Source organism: Pinus tabuliformis, chromosome 1_1 (genome assembly GCF_031772625.1).
Source record: "Pinus tabuliformis cultivar Carrire ecotype Pingquan chromosome 1_1, CPIR1, whole genome shotgun sequence".
Lineage (NCBI taxonomy): Eukaryota > Viridiplantae > Streptophyta > Pinopsida > Pinales > Pinaceae > Pinus > Pinus tabuliformis.
Genome location: NC_142297.1, coordinates 356345901 through 356363583, shown reverse-complemented (window position 1 = coordinate 356363583; position 17683 = coordinate 356345901). Strand labels below are relative to the sequence as shown.

The 17683-nt window shown below is 38.3% G+C and overlaps 1 pseudogene; it reads right to left on the bottom strand.

The window, feature by feature from the left end:
• Positions 1 to 5770: 5770 nt before the first annotated feature.
• LOC149213062 (uncharacterized protein At2g38710 pseudogene) lies at positions 5771 to 6391 on the bottom strand (annotated as a pseudogene).
• Between the last annotated feature and the right edge of the window lie 11292 nt (positions 6392 to 17683).

Below are 17683 nucleotides of genomic sequence, written 5' to 3'. Positions count from 1 at the left end.
GGATTTTGACTAAGGTAGTGAGCAGCAGTAGGAAAGATTGGACAGATCGCCTGGTTGAGGCCACATGGGCTTACAACACCACCTGGAATACCACTACCGGCTTCACACCTTATGAGCTGGTCTATGGGAAGAAAGCTTTGCTGTCCGTTGAGTTCGAGTACAACACTTTGAGGATGGCAGCTCAGCTAGATCTAGATCTCAGCCATGCACAACAAGAAAGGTTATTGCAGCTGAATGGACTGGACGAGCACCGGATGCAGGCCCTCCTTCACTCAGAAGTGGTTCAACTTCAGAGAAAGGAGTGGCATGACCAACATCTCCATGACAAGCAATTCCAGTCGGGAGATTGGGCCTTGTTGTATGACTCCAGATACAAAGATTTCAAGGGGAAGCTGAGAACCAAATGGCTAGGACCATATGTAGTGCAAAAATGCCATGAAAATGGATCTGTTCTTATTCGAACCATTGATGAGGAATCCATCCCCATGCTTGTCAATGGGCATCGCTTGAAGATTTACAAGAAGCCTCTCTCAAGACAAGAGTTCATCAAAACTATGGAGAAATCAGTGATGGTCATAGAGAAGGGTTATGCCTCTGCTTTAGGCATACCCTGAAAGATTTAAAATAATAATAATAATAATAATAATAATAATAAAGATCCTTGGGTGAAAACCTTTCTGAGGCTCCCAAGGTAGGTGGTAGGGGTGAAAACCTCATTGAGGCGCCCCTATTGTCTTTCAAAAAAAAAGAGATTTGAAAAGATCCTTGAGTGAAAACCTCTCTGAGGCACTTAAGGAAGATGGCAAGGGTGAAAACCTCATTGAGGCGCCCCTATTATCTTTCAAAAAAAAAAGGAAAAAAGGAAAAAAACAATAAGCAAAAAGATAGGGACAACAAGTTTATAATGTAAAAATGCATGCAAGTTGCAGGTGTTCTATGAAGGTGAGGAGGACTCTTAATGTAAAGCCAAAGATCCTTATCATGCTACCAGGGGACCTCACCAGCACGTCCTCCAAGAATATTCAGTTCCTCCAAGGTATGTGCACAATGTCATCATGGCCTGAGTCTTCTACATGAAGATGCAGACTTTCTACAGGAAGGTGCAGACTTTTCTACAGGAAACACAACTTTTCTACAGGAAAGTTCTGTATTTCTACAGGAAGCCTCCTGTAGAAGTTCGGGAAGGGCCAGAATTCATTTTATGAGGAGATCTAACGACCAAGGGTCGGTTTGGACGCATGCAAGCTAATGTTGTCACCCTTATACATTGTTGTCACCTCTTTCTACCGTCCCTGTCGACATGCAACCAAGTTACCTGCACCATCAAAGCAGATCAGTGATTTATTAAGAGAAAAGCAATTTTTGCAATAAAAAAAAACGCTGAGATGTCATACCATATCCATCCCAGCCATCCATGAGCTTTGTGAGCGTGATCGTGGGGCCATTTCCTTCGTCGTGCAGCATGCAACCGAGGAGGAAGAAACTGTTACAGGACATCCTGTAGGAGTCCCGTAACAGTTACGACCCACTGGAGTGCACACCATATACAAGGAAAACGCAGGCGCATGTAGTTGAAGCATCCGATCCAGTGTCAGCGACCTGTGAATACGAACCTCCGGGCCTGCGCAAATCCACCAGCAGCAAATAAATCCACTCATCGTCGTCCAAAAGCCTGAACAATCATGTTGCGGCCGCACAGGTAAGTGTCTCGACCCTTTCTTCCGACGAATTGCATGAATTTTACTTTGAAAATGTTTGCAAAGTGTGAAATGGATGGGTTGAGCGGTTGTATGGTCAATCGATTGGCCACGTCGACCAGTCAGCTGGTCGAGCTGGATGTGTGAATGGTGGCCGTGGAAAAAACGGGCAATGGGCACGTGAGGACCGTCCACTTGGGGAGAAACGAGTTCTAACGAGAATGGCGGTGGCGGATCTGCGGGAATGATCTGGCAGTAAGTAAACTTGCAGAAGAATGATGGTGTGACATCGCCCAACGGTTCGGCAGGGACAGATCACCCCCGCGCCACAGATTTCGCCGATTCAAATCTAATCGAGTAGATTATCAACCTCATGCATTTATCATTCACCGTTTGCGACTCGAGTAATCATCCGGATCCCTCTGCAGTTCGATACTCCGAGTCTTTGGCCATCAGAATGCCTGTGAAGCTACAGCAAGAGCGCAGACCCACTGCAGTATCCCCCGGAAATCGCGCGCTGCTCCTACAGGAAAGCTGCTCCTACAGGAAAGCTGTTTCTACAGGAAGTCGGGTTCCTCACGTCAAAAGGTGGCATATTAAAAAGGCAAGCCTGAACTCTCCATGCAATTGGTTTTTGAAGGTGGCAGAATCGTCGTCTATAGTCTGGTCGAAGAAAAATTGTTGCAATTGTTGTCTATCGTGCATGAACTGTCGTCCTACAGGATGTCAGTATAATTAGTTGTGTTAAAGGTTTGCAGGGGGTAAGCTTTGTGAATTATGTGCATGAAAGAGGCGTAATCCTACGCTCTGTCCCAGTAGACCAAATTTCTTTCCAGCTAACACAACAGTTTTTTCACAATGCCGGGTGGGTTCATCAGAAGGGAGCCCACTGATTCAACAAAGTTAAGAGAAAATCCTGAGGTGGTCGAGCTCTTCACACGAGCACAATTGATATCCTTCTGTGACAAATTGCAGGGCTATGATGACGAAGTGGCAGAAGAGTTTTTGCAAGCTCTGAGGCCGAAATCTAAAACGTTGGCCACCGTTACCTTCAGGGGTCTGAGCCTCAAACTCACCCCACAATTCATCAGCCGAGTTACAGAGCTCCCAATGGGATTACCATGGGATAAAGAAGAAAGGAAACTGAGCCAACAAGCTAAGAAAGAATTCTTTCCACCAGAGGAGGAATTCTCAGAAGACAAAATGGGGTTCGTAGAACTAGTTTACTGCCACCATGGAATGAAGTGAGCCTGCAAATTATGAAGTACATCACCTTCAAAGGCCGTTTTAGCATTGTCTACGGGTACCACTTTCAGTTACTCAATGAGTTACGGCACCAAATGGAGCTACCTATAGAAAACAAGCTCAGTCTTCCTTACTTTCTACTACAGTCTCTAATTCAGTGTGCAACCAAGCTGAAAGAAGGCATACCAGACTAGGTAGCCCACCATGGATTGATCAAACTCCTCGTGGAGGATGCGCTCCACACGTACAAGGTTCCCCTCTCATGGGAAGACTTCAGGAATTTGACAAAGGATGGGGATATAAAGATGCTAACTGAAGAGCTCGGTTCTTCTAGCAGTGAGGAGAAAGAGTCAGTGGCCACAGTAAAGAAAGAAAAAGGCCAAAAGACCCCGACCACAGAGCAGAAGAAAAAGCAAGAGAAGAAACAAGAGAAAAAGGATGACAAGGAGAAAGATGACACACCCATCTTGACAGCAAGAGAGAAAAGGTTGCAAGGCAGAGTGGACAAGGCTGAGAAGGTCCACATCAGCAAGAGTACCTCGACAGCGACCGCAACTAAGTCAAAAAGCAAAACTCATGCAGCAAAGCAACCCAAGGCGGCAACACCTGTTTCTACAGGAAAGCCGAAACCGGCTTCTACAGGAAGCCCGAAAATTATTGAAAAGGGTCTTCTACAAGAAGCCCGAAATTGACTAAATTAGGGTCTTCTACAGGAAGCCCTGAAAAAGTGCAACCCAAGGAGAAGAAAGCTGATATTCGTGAAAGGGAGGCAGCAGCTGTGCTGGCCGGCCTCAGCACACCTCCTAAGCCAAAGGAGAAGAGAAAGAGCGTATTCCGGAGCCTAGTTCCCAGCCAAGGATAAGGAGCCGGAGCAAAGTTGCTCAAGGATGAGCAAATATTTTAGCTGGGGGGTGATGATGAGCCCCAAATTTTGGTAACAATTTGGGCTCATTTGGCCTACTTACCTTGCTCAACCCTTCATATTTTTATCACTTATGCATCATTTCTTAGTATATTCATGTTATTTGTAGGAAGAAGGGCAGTCATTATGCCTACGTAGCTAATACATGACGATTTCAGGTTTTTTGGCATTAAATGGAGCAAAGACCACGCAAATGGAGACAAGGAGACAGCCAAGGTAGCATTGCGGGTTTATAGGGAGGTTGTCCACAGTCTTGAATGACTTCCCTCGTGATCTCCACCCCAACTCCGAGCTCCAACAGCTATCACCACTGAGCTAGAAGGCAGCCAACGGATTCTACAGGAACAACAGTTCACTTTCAGTTGGAACACATCATTCACAATTGTTGCCTCTTTTTCATTCTATAGCTTCATATTTGTCTACTTTTGTTTAGGGATGCCCCTCTTCTGCATGCCTATGCCTTTATATTGTATTTCTATCTTCTTCTCCATCAAGCTTGTCCTTTTGAATCTCTAATAGAGTATGTTTGGACTTGTACTTGTCATGATGGCTAGTATCAATTTCTTGTTATCTCTATCATTGCAAATATGAGACTCTGTAATAACATAGAAGTCACTTATACTTGTTCTATAAAAAAAAATGTTATTTTCCTTGTAACTTTTTATTTCAGCTCTTATGCTTCTATGAGTGTATGTTTGTTTTGGAGTGTCCTCTTTTATCTTCCTAGCTAAATATTCTTTTCGACCCTATTAACACTATTTGTACTATACTATTAAATTTTGTTGCTCATCCTTTCTCTTTTTCGGTGTACCTCAATGTTTGCCTGTGTTACTATACACACAATTGTTATCCAATCGAAAATAAATGAAAATGACATTATTACCTAGGCTTATGCTGATGTGAATCATCTAAAGCATCAAAGTTGAGTTAGCACATAGATAAATATGCAATAAAAAATCATACCAAGCTAAACATTACATCAACTTGTAATTTTAATATTAATACACATCTATCAAAGGAAAGGAATTTTCGAAAAGTAACATTCATCCAATGTGTGCATGTGAGCCTCTTGAAGGTGTTACTTCAAACTAATCCAACTTCCATGGTATCGTAAAGCTAAACATTTATTCAACAACGAATCAATCTTAAAATTCACTTATTTAAAATAAACCAATAGTGGAAACTAAGGGTGAGACTTCAATTTTCCACCTAACCGAAGACCAATTACAACTTTTATCTCCTGAAGTGTTCACCCCAAGCCAAATCCACAATCCAAAGGAATTATTCAAAAAATTTCAATTGGAAATCTTGCTCAATACTAAGAGTATGGGAATTTTCTTATAAGAGATTTATCAACTATGGCAAGAACTTAGTTCGTATGACTTTTTTCTTTTAAGACCCACAAATACCTACGTAAACCCAATATTTGAGTCCTCAACCGTATAGTATTTATTTTGCCACTTTCAATAAATGTGCCATCCACTCCATACGAATGTTCTACCTTCATTTGCTCAAAATTTATCAGATGTAATGGAACCCTCTAGCTACACCATTATCAATCCTTGAATTTTAGCGCTTCATTATCGTTATTTTCTCCTTTGTAAAGATCCATAAATTGCGATAATAGTTCACATCTTTTAAGTAACTCTCTATTAGGTATCTTATAACAAACTAAAAGGTAGAAAACATATAATTCCCTACTTTGTAAAACTCCATAGATTGCCATAATAGTTCACATCTTATTAGTAACTCTGCATTAGGTATCTTATAACAGATTAAAAGGTGGAAAACATATATTTCATTTCTTATAAAAGATAAAAATGTTTCCTATTCAAAACAAAAACTCTTTTGAAGGAATAGACATAAATAACCTTAATAATTGATCATATCCCTTCTGATTGAACTCCTATGGCCTAGTTTCCAAAAGAGGCGCGGTACCACCTCCTCTCCTCACAAATGTAACATATTCACTGTAATGCATGCTGCGAACACTGCTTTGGAAACGAACGATGCGGACACTTTTTCGAAGAGACTCAGTGATAGGGCCCATATACCCCGATTTGCGGATCAGTGAATCAACTGTCTCAGCCTGTGACCAACCTTCTTGTGCAGCTACTACAGGCAAGTAAGTTGCTCTGCGCATTATGTTGTCTGGATCACTGAACTCGGCAGTCACGCCATGCTTTCCTACCTCCCAATCCACTTAATTGGCTGCTTGCTCATAATCTGTTAGGACAGAGACTGTGCATTCCATGTCTGGAATTTCTGTAGCTTCTATAGCTGGGAAGCGGTCATCAAGGAGAGCACTTTCAAGCGCCAATTCTCTCAATCCGTTATAAAGACTCTTGGCTTTCAACGTACCAATGCATCCCCTCAGACTACGCTCCCCATCAACAACCGTTTTCCATGTGACAAATAATGGATGTTGGCCGTCATCAAAGGCAGGCGGAGGCACAAGCTGGCCGGTATAATGGGCCACTAAATTGTCAAAACAGTACACCACCATTTCTTTGCTTGCAGACACCATCTCGAATAACAGACTTCCTCGCTAGAGTTGAAGCGTACCTGTACGAATAACAGGGAAACGATATGCTGGGATCTCCAGATCGCCAGAGCTATGCAGAGATTATTTTGTCTTGTTAATTTCCACGGACTGTTAGAAGATTTCAAGGTATTGGAACCGATGGTGAGAACTAAGAGATATGAGGAGCTAAGAGTGTCGCGTCTTCCGAAGCTGCCGCAGAACAGATAGTCTTCTTCTGTTTATCAAAGTTAATTTATCGAGTTATTTATCCATATATTTATGTACGTATAAATATAGATATTGTTTTCTGAACAGAGACCGACCTTAAAATAGGATTAATCAAAATACTAATTAATTTTTTTTAATAGCTCTTATTTCCGACATAATTATGTACCATAGAATCAAAAATATAAAACTAAATGGTAGAAATTTGTCCATATTTAGGTGTAACTTCCGTGCATACAAATATTACTAACCCTATTTGCGGAATGCACTGAAATTAAATATGAAGATAAAATATAATTATACTTACTAAAATTAGAATTTGCTAATAATCTGAAATGGTTTTACCTAGTTTTTTTATTTTTTTTTAATTAATTATTTTATTTTATTTTATTGAATCATGGAATATATTATTACATTTATTAAAATAATATGTGGTTTTTGGTGAATAAGTTGGTAATAGTTATGAAATAAATATGGTGTAAGATAAGAGATTTATGGTTGAAATCCTTCTAACTAACTTACCTAGTTGTTCATTGTTATACATGTTTAAAAAATTGTAATTGTATTTATTATAGAATTTAGTAATAATAAGAAATAATGAATTTTTACTCATTGCATTTTTTTTTTAATTCAGAATTTAATTTATATACTAGAAAGATATTAGTTAGTTTTACACATATTATTGGTAAATGGTTAAAGTTTTCTTCCTTATTATAAAGTTTAACATTAGTATGGGAAAAACGATGGCTAGGGTTACAGATCTCCTTAGCGCTGCCGCCGTCACTCAGTAGATCTGCAATGAGGGAGCAATAGCAGGGAGCCCCTTCTGCAAGTGACACATTTTGAACCTTAAGTGTTTGGGTAGTGGTGTGAGCCTGTGGGGGGCGACCCTTGGAGGTGAAATTTGGGCGATTGGACTGGGCCGCTAACGCACGTTCAACTTCACGAGCTACCTGGCAAGTCTCCAACCATGTGGGAGGGTGGTGCAGTCAGACGTGAGCTTGTATGGCCTCTTTAAGACCACTCATAAAACATTCTATGTAGAACTCATCTTGTAGACCTAAAGTGCGGAAAGCTAAGGCTTCAAAGGTTGTAATATATTCATCCAATGTGCCAATTTGTCGGAGCTTAGTGAGATGACCTGAAAAAGCAGAGTCATGGTCAAAGCGATCGATAAGAGCTTTTTTGAATGTGTCCCAAGTCAAGGGCCTTCCATTGCAATGTTGATGCCATTGCCTCCATTGCCATCTTTCAATGTCCAAGTACATGCTCCCCACCATAACCTGAGTGGCATTATCCAAGATGTAATTCAGATTGAAATATTGCTCCATTTGTGCTATCCATGCTGATGAGTGAGAGCCATCAAATTTATGCATATCCAGCTTGGGCGGTCGCGGAGGGGATTGTTGGTGGGTGCCCGAGAGGTGAAGAAAGTGGCTTGACTCACCTCACTGTGTTCACTGCCAATATATTCCTCCTCGCGGGCTTCCGCCTTGCCCGTAGAGAGTGTTGTAGTTATTTTCGCCCGCTGGTCTTGGATGTCTTTCAAGGATTGTTCAAGTTTGTCGATCTTCTCATTAGCCATAGCTTGAGCTCTAGTTTCTACCATGCACCGATCCGATGTACTTGAAATTTGGGACCACCCGATTTTTTTTTTTTTTTTGGCACTAACAATTGAATGGTACCACCTTGCTCAGCTCGTCGTCCTGATTCTTATGGGCTAAGTCACCAATAAGCGCCCTGGGGAGTCTCAGACTCATTTTGCTTTGTTTTGTTTTTTTTTTTTTTTTAACTCCCAACGAAGTTTTACTCCTTGCTTAGGAATACTGCAGTCATCGAATCTTCGAAATGTCAATGCTTCCAAAATTCCTGCGAAAATCATCCCTAGGTATAGGAACCCACACAACTACTCAGATCTGGATGGCGAATCTGATGGATCTGAGAGATCTGAATGGATGATCGGAGAGATCTGAATGGTGGAACAGATTGCTGCTACGGATTTGATCTGGCAGAGATTATGCATGATCCAAAGATAGAGAAGGGATCTATGGTCTCGAGGAGTGTCAGGTGCTACAGATCGCAATATACATAAGGGTTTGACAGTAGTACTCTGACCAATGTTTCAGGGCACTAACTAAGAAGGATCAACCGTACTCTTAGCTGTACAACCCGACTACCCTATCGTATGGGCGAGTAATCTCTCTGAGTGCTGTTCTCGGTGTACTGTAGCAGCAAGATGGCTGATGGTTTATCTATGGCGAGGTTTCAAAGGAGATAGGGGGATTCCAATATACCCAGAGGGTACTTGGAAGACAGTCCATGCGCGGTTCTGTCTAATGTGCTACTACTCGAAGGGGTACCCACAGGGGTTACAAGCGAGTCCAACAAGCGTGACCACCTCTTGTATTTCCTGCGTGCATGCCTCCCCAAATATACAGGTTTATGCACTCAAAAACATATCCCGTGGTTTAAAGACGCCGGAACATGTCTCTAGCCAAATTTTTTTTTTCTAAAAAATGGAGATCCCACCGGCCCTGGAAAGCACTCTGATACCACTTTTTATGCTCTTAACCTGCAATATGATACCAGAATACCAAATATGCAAAAAAATATACCCAAAACACAGAATAGTGAGAAACAACAGTAAGTGTTTATTATTCAGAAAGCAATGTTCACTTGCCTCTTCGAGGGGGCAATCTCCAATAGAGCCGAGATCAATTACAAATAAGACACGATGTCCCTCGCAGGGAGTCTCTATCCTTTATATATGATTCATACATGCAATACCATGGAGCAATACCATGGTTCTTATTAATACCATCTATCTAATACCATGGCCCATTTGCAGCTAACTGTGGTCCCATCATTAAATGCGGGTTAACCACTTACAATTATTAATATGGGCTTTATTTACTCTTTACTTAATTATAACTATGACTCGATCCTACTACATAAATAAGGGGGTTAGGGTGGGACCCTAACATCACGCACCGTTCTGTGGCCTCGTGCTACTCTACTTCCGCCCAGATCCGAGCCAGGGCTATTCCTTAGTACTAATTACTTAATGAGGTATTATAGATACGATCTACTTATGATGGTCTTTAAGCAAACATTTAATCAAGATAACTAGTGCGCGCATTTAGAAGAGATACAGATTTGCATTAACCCAGAACATAAGCATATGCATATAGATTCAACAAAAATATTAATCATAAATCAATCAGATCCACAATAGTCTAGATTTAACACAGTGTTTTAGAATCAACTTATCTTTATTTCCACTTTATCACCGATACATCCAGATCTACCCTGCACACTCAGCTGCAGGGGTCTGCACACATAGCTACGAACTATACTAGGTGTCTACACACACAGCTGCAAAGCCTCTATCTACCACCCAATACACTCGACTTAGACTTATATATGCACAGATAATCTTCACAGACTCATAGCACTACGATTCATTCCCTTCCAAAAACAACTGCCTTCTACCCTTAGAGCCCCACTCTATTTATACATTCCCATGGTCTATGGACCATGGGTAGGCTGACTTACTCCCTATTATTCTATATTTTTTTTTGGGCAAAAAATGCTTTGACCCGACCTTTAACATTTCGCGCTCCGCATATTTCAGAGTTTTACAATATTTTTATCCTAACTTATAGGCTCTTAGCCCCAAAACTGTTACGTGGGACCTCGGCTACCCAAAAATAGTGCAACAACCGATTTGGGTTGATGCTATGGTGGAGGAGTATGACTCCATAATATGTAACAGTGTTTGGGACATGGTTCCGAGATGGGAGAACAAGTCAGTTGTGAGTTCCCCTTGGCTTTACAAGGTAAATCAAACTGTTGATGGTAGTATGGAGAAGCATAAGGCAAGATTTGTTTCTCGTGGCTTTTGATAGGTCGAGAGGATCATCTTGTTGTAGTATATTTGATAGAGGAGCAAGATGCTGACATTTTGACAAAGGAATTGTCAAAGTGTAAAATCGAGTTCCATAGAGATAGGACCGGAGTGGAAGATAATCCCTATCTTGTTGAGAGGGAGTGTTGAAATATGGAAACAATAATATTCCAATTTCATTTGCCCTTGAATTAAATTGTGAATTAAAATTGAATTTAGTCTTAACAACTACTTGGAAATAATTAATTTATTTATTTTAAATTAACTAGTTGGAGAAATTCAAGTTAGAAGTCTTTACGAAGTCATGCAAGAGTTATCCCTTAAATTAAGGAGATAAGATTGAGTTATATTTGAGTTGTAATTAGTTAACTCAGTTTACTGAGTTAATTCCAGTTAAATTAGTTCCAAACTATTTGAGGAACTAATAGTGAGTTAACAGTCAGTTGATGCATTAATACATTCAACTAGGGCTACTCTAGTTAACTGAAGATTCCCTCATCAGAAACTCATGTATGTCTATTTTGAGAAACATTCAGTTGATATTAATGTTCAAGGACAATATATTATCAGTTTCATGTGTTTTCTCATGGAGAAAAATCATGCATGCAGTCAAGGATTCATCCTTGAGGATTGCGCAGTTTCGGAGGAAGGGTTTTCCACTTGGTAACAAAAAAATCATCCAAAAGGAACAACACAAGGAAATAGGATCTTGGAGGGCAAAGAGGAAGGCTAAAGAGAAGCCAAGATTGTGTGTGAGAATCTGTGAGGATTGTACTGAGAGTTGGCTAGCTATGAGGGCTAAGGCTTTTTATAATTCCTATGTATTTCTACCATGTATGGTAATACAATAGTATGGGGTTTTAGCTGAGGCTTTCCCCAAAGTATTTTCATGTGTATTGTGCCATTTATTCTTCTTCTTCTGGTTATATTATTTAGCTTGATCTTTAAGCTTCTGAAAATTGACAGTAGAAGTAGGTTATAATATTCTGCTTTGATTTATATTGCATTATCGAGTTAACCTACATCAAATTTTCTACTAGTGTGTCAATTTGAGTAATAAATTTGAGAGAAAACTACTAGTTGTTAGATACTTGGTAAGGATGCAAAGTGTTAATAATGAAGCATCTCTAGCTAGGGTGACATCCCTAGACACACATTTCAAAGTCAAATCTTACTATGTAGTGATGAATCTCATGAAATTCTAATAACTTACTGAAGGTAATCCTTTGAAAGCATTTATAACAAATTTGGACCCAACTAGCAAATCCAAATATGTTTATCTAATAGAGAATTGTCATCGTTAAAAAACTAGGTATGTCTGCAAATTAATAACTATCTCGTGAAGTAGATGTAGCTAGGTTTCTCTACCTAGTCACTGAATTGTGATGTCGATAACTACCTCCATGGAAGAAATAGTGGATTAATGAAAACACTTAATGGAAAGATTTTTGTAGTGAAGGAAAAATGGATTTTAGTAATGTGATCTTATACTGTCAATGATTTTGACTAGTGGTAAAAGGAAATACATATCCCTTTAGAAATATAACTTAGAGTTGGCTTCATCATCGAATGGAATATTTGGATGTCAGCCATATTTGTGAAATGAAAATATTCATTCCTTCTTTCTAAGCTTTCTTTCAAGGAATGTTTGTTGATAATAGTGTTAAATACAATAGAGGATATCAAATAGTATTTAAAAATATGTCGTTGAGCTCCAAATCAAGTGGGAGTATTAATCACATCATAATGGGTTTCTCCCCCCATTATTAATGTAGATAAAACATGTCATTTAGACATTATTATAGGTTTTTAATATTATTTTAAATGTTTATTAAATATTTATAATAACAAAGGGCTTATTGGATTAAATCTAATTGGTAAGCCAATGAGTGGTATCACTCCATTTGATTGTAATAACTATACATAGGGATATGTGGAGTTGAGAGGACCAAGGATCCCCCATAAGCATAGGATGTGCATTAGGAAAACTTCAAAGCCCATGAACATCATATTTTATTATGCTATGAAATTCAATAAAATTATGGAGTTTGGGAATTCAATTCTTGTAGGTAGGTTCTCGAGTATATGCATGGGATTAAAACTACTCAAATAGTAGACATAAGAAACCTTTTGTACCATATTTGGATATATCGTACAAACCATGGTCATGATGAAAAGTTAGATAGTACACACTTTCTATACCTCAAAAGAAACAAAAAATTTCCTTGAAATTGATTGAAATGGGGATTATGGGCCTTATATATCAAATGGTGCACTTAGAATATGATGCCTACTCATCCCAACTTAAATTTATTTTGTTATACGTTTGTGTGCTTAGACTTCCACTAATTCTCTAGGATGAAGATTCCTTTAAAGAAACTAGAAATGCTTTGGGAATTTTTTATAAAGTAGATAATTCCTTTTAGGATGCATGTTTCATGGGTGTGGTTATAATTATGGTAGGCCTTGACCTCAAAGGGTTTGGAAAATTCACTTACCATTCATGAAATGTTCAACGATTTTCCACCAAACCCTCAATTATGATGTGATCCCATTCAAATATGGAAAACCCGATGAATATGGACATTTCATAAAACTTTTTTTTCTCAATATAGTTAAGATGGTTTGGGTTTAAAGTAATCCTCCACTTTCATCCAATCCAAATCCTACATATTAAGAAAAAACTCAAATATACCTCCTTCAATCTATCCCTTGATAATACAATGGTTTAGTTTTAAACATGCTAGCAAAGGAGCTATCTCAATATTAATAGGACCCTTTCTCATGGTTTCCTCATAGATCATATTATATGAATGTTTTGGGTAATAATTTTTCACCTCCATCATCTCGAAGAGGCTTCCACTATTTGAATGCTTACTAGCACCAATGAGGTAGGTCTATGGTATGTTTTGGAGAAGAACTAGGGGGGATTTTATCTCTAACTTATTTGAGCTCTCAAAACACCAAAAATACACTCTTATATGTCTAGATGGTCTAGGACATATCCTGTCCATGCTATCCAAGCAACGCAATCCAAGTTTCCTCCTCTAGAGAATGTTTATATTTATATTTCTTTTGCACAATCCTCCTCATTTAAGACATATAACTACAGTTTTAGACCTTTTTATAGAGGGCAATTTTTTGAACAATTCAAAAAAATAGGACTTGGATTATTGGATGGAAAAAATTCCAAGATAGGTCAATGAGATAAAAAATCAAACCCATCCATAACTTAGAAACAAGAAAATTTAAAATTTATAAGTGGTAAAAATACTCATTGAATGGGTCCCTTATGGCACGTACACTAGGAGAAGTGCAAAATGATTTTCTAGCCTTGAATTATGGAGGGATGGATAATCCACAAATAAGTTGGGCTTGAGATGATTAATTGAAACTCATAATACATTTTTCATCTACTTATAAGAACTAGCGAAGGATGGAAAATAATGTAACTTAAAACTATCCAATATTTTAAAAGTTTGGGCCTTTAGTTTTGTCAAGGCCATGTAAAACTCTAAGTAATTAGTCATAGGATGGAACACAAGCCTCTTTACATTTTCCAACTCATCATATTTTTTCTTAGGTTTCGGATCTCCCTTTACCCTTTCAAATTGGGGAAATTGACCTCCTTGAACTTGAACAAACCCCATTCAAATAGATTGTATTTTTGGGAATAGTTATTTAATAGTTCTTGAATCTAGGGAGAAATTCTTGTTATTATAGTATACCTCACAATCTATCTCTTTATGAAATTTAGATATGGGGGCAAGTGGCACAATTTGATAAATTTTTAGATTAATTTGTTTGGAATTTAGAGTAATGAACATGATTATATGTAGAACAAATAAATCTCACTCCAACCTAGATAAATCATAGGGAAGAGCGGCTAGAATAACTAAGAATTTAGATTGAATTTTGGTTTCAAAGGATGGTTCAAGGAAGGTGTTTGGTCTAAAATGTGATGCAAATTAGAGTTTCATTTACTATCAATCTGGGTAAGTAAACATCGAGGATCATCTAATATATATGGAATTAGAGACATACTAGACTAAGCTAGGTGAAGAAATGCCAAAGCTCCCTTACAGGAGGTTTTTCATTGGGATATCCAACATCTATTTAGTCATTTAACAAAATGAAATCTAAAAATTAAAAGACATTGTAATAAGTGTAAGAAATATTAAAGCTCCCTTACAGGAGTCTGCTCATTAATATTTCTAATCATCTTAATCAACAAAACCTAATTCAAATTGATTGCATGAAATATTAAAGCTCTCTTACAACAAACTATTCATTTATATCTCAAGCATATAAATTAGAAACTTAAACTAATGAAATCAAACATTAAATGACAAATCAGATTCATTGAAGGAAACATTAATAATTTCTTACGAAAGGTCATTCATTAATATTTTAAACATATCAATCTAATAATTTAATCTAATGAAATTCACAAACAAACATAAAATAAAAGCCTACCAAAATAAAAGTGTACTTTCTGGGCAATGGGGATCCTTCCAAAGATTCACAAGCACACAAAAAGAGAAGTAAAATGTAATGGATCAAAGAAGCTCTATTTTATTCACCATCAATTGCAAATTGCAATTACAACCATTACAATGATTCTCCAAATCTAACTTCTCATTACCAACCTATAAGATGCTAAGATTACAAATGAAGGACTAGGTTCTAAAATTCTAACAAATTAAGATTACAAAATGAAGATTACAAAAAATGAACATTACAAAAGAAGGAGATAACACTCATATTTATACAAAATCTATGATAACAAACTCATAAATGTAGACCCACTATTCCCTCCTTTGTTCCACATATTTCTCAACCAATGGTGACACATAACCCTATCCTCCATGATTTCCTCCATGACGTCCATGATCTTCTTCATGAGGTCCATGATCTCCTCAAATTCGAATTTTAGCATAGAGTGCCACATAAATATGCCTTGGAAGCTTCCTTTGTACCTACACATGTCAACAAACTCATTCTAATTGTTAGGCATAAGTATATGGATATTATTTCCTAAAGTTTAACCACAAACTCACTTAAAAATACTAAGAATTAATAATGTTTTTGAAAACACAAGGATAACCCATATAATGATGAAAGTGAAGCTGATGTGAGGATCCATCCGGGGTGGACATGAGGGTTTTGCAGTCTACGGTTTTGTCGAAGGAAGGATAGAGGGGGTGCCAAACGCTGTAGCAGCATACAAGGGCAGAACACGGGCAAGAGGATCAGAGTACAGAAACTAGATTAGGAAAAGTTGAAAAACCAAAAGCCTGGGGGTTAAAAAGAACTTCAAGAACTGAAGGAAAAGTAATGGAAATGGCGTAGGGGAGGGGAGAGATCCCCTCCTACAAAGTAGTGTCAACAGGGGAATCGCGGAAGGAATGACATAAGGAAGAAGATAAAACAAGTGAAGGAGAGACTTCAGCAACATGATCGAAAAGGAGAGTGGGACCAACAAGCAAATTTCTACTGAGGGCAGCGAATAAACCCAGGTTCGTAATACCTAATAACAGATTAGAGGAATATAGAAGTTATATGAAGGATTATGCTTTGATCTATAAATTTGTAGGGTTCTGGCCAGTAGAGAGAGATCTTTTCAAATGGATCCAACAAAGGTGGAAACCAAAAGGACATGTGGAAATAAAGCTGGGGGCGAAGGGCTTTTATACATTAATATTCTCAAATCTATAGGACAAGGAAAGGATCTTTGAGGGAGGACCTTACTTCATGAACAATGGTGGATTATTTATGAGACCTTGGGTAGACTGTTACAACCCAGAAAAAGAAAAAATGCTACAAGTTCCAGTATGGATCAGACTCTTTGGTTTACCAATATAATTCTGGAACCGAGAAATCCTTGAGGGGATAGGGAACGCAATATGATCTTTTGTGAAAGTGGCAGAATCAACAAAGAGGGGAAGGTATACAACATATGCAAGAATATGTGTGTATATGATATAAAAGAACCACTTCCAGACATAATAGAGTTGGAATACCATGATGAGATCTGGCACCAACCAATTGATTACGAACATATCCCTTTTCATTGCAGAAGATGCCATGAGTATGGACACCTATACCGAGAATTCCCTATCACTTTATCAGAAAAGGAAAAGGAAGCAGAGAATGAAAGGAGAAACATGGCGAAGGAATCAGGACAGGAGGATGATAACTTCAGAGAAGTGCAGAGAAAGAAAAAAGGAGGGAACAACAAGACACAGTCAGACAAACAAAAAGGAATCAATACTATAGAATCCCAAAACAAATTCCAAGTCTTACAGGAAGAATAAGTGGAAGCAGAGGAGAAAGAAGATGAGGAAATAGAAGGAATGGAGGTCATAAAGGAGAATGCGGATAAAGGGGTAGATAAAGTAGATAAAGGTCAAGAGGTAACAGAGGAACCAATAGAAAACCAAGAGGATCAATGAAGAATGAAAATAGATCCACAGAAAACAAAAGGCGAGGAAGAAGAACAAGTAATGAGTAAGCTTCTGCAGGAATGGAAGATGCTCGATGAAAGATTTATTCCAGAGGAACAGAAGCAGATATATAAAGAAGCCTTTCAAAGATATAAAGAGAAAAAAGGAATAACTGAAGACAAAAGAATTGGGAAGATGGAGATGCAGGAAACCCAAAACATAGGAATGAGCAACACTGGCAAAGGAGGGAGAAAAAGAGGTAGAAGAACACTGAGTGAAACAATTCAAGAAGTGGGAGAAATGTTGGTGAATTCAGGAAGAGTTATACCTCTCCGAGAGGTATTTCAATCCCCCCCAAAACTATTGAGATGATCATCACAAGCTGGAACATAAGAGGCCTCAACAGTAGAGGTAAGCAGAGGTATTTAAATGACAGACTGAAAAAAGATAAGCCTAGCATAATGATAGTACAAGAAACAAAAATAAGTACAGAGAAAATGAGAGATATCTTGAATAGAAACAAGAATAGATATGAAATGATGGGACAGGATGCGATTGGGAGTGCAGGAGGTTTGGTAATAATTTGGAACCCAGAGGAAATACAAATAGACAATTGGATAAGTTTCCCAAGAATCCTAACAGGAACTGCAAAGATTATAGGAACAACAGAGGAGGTTATTTTAACAGGTGTTTATGGACCTCATTCCCAAAGAGAAC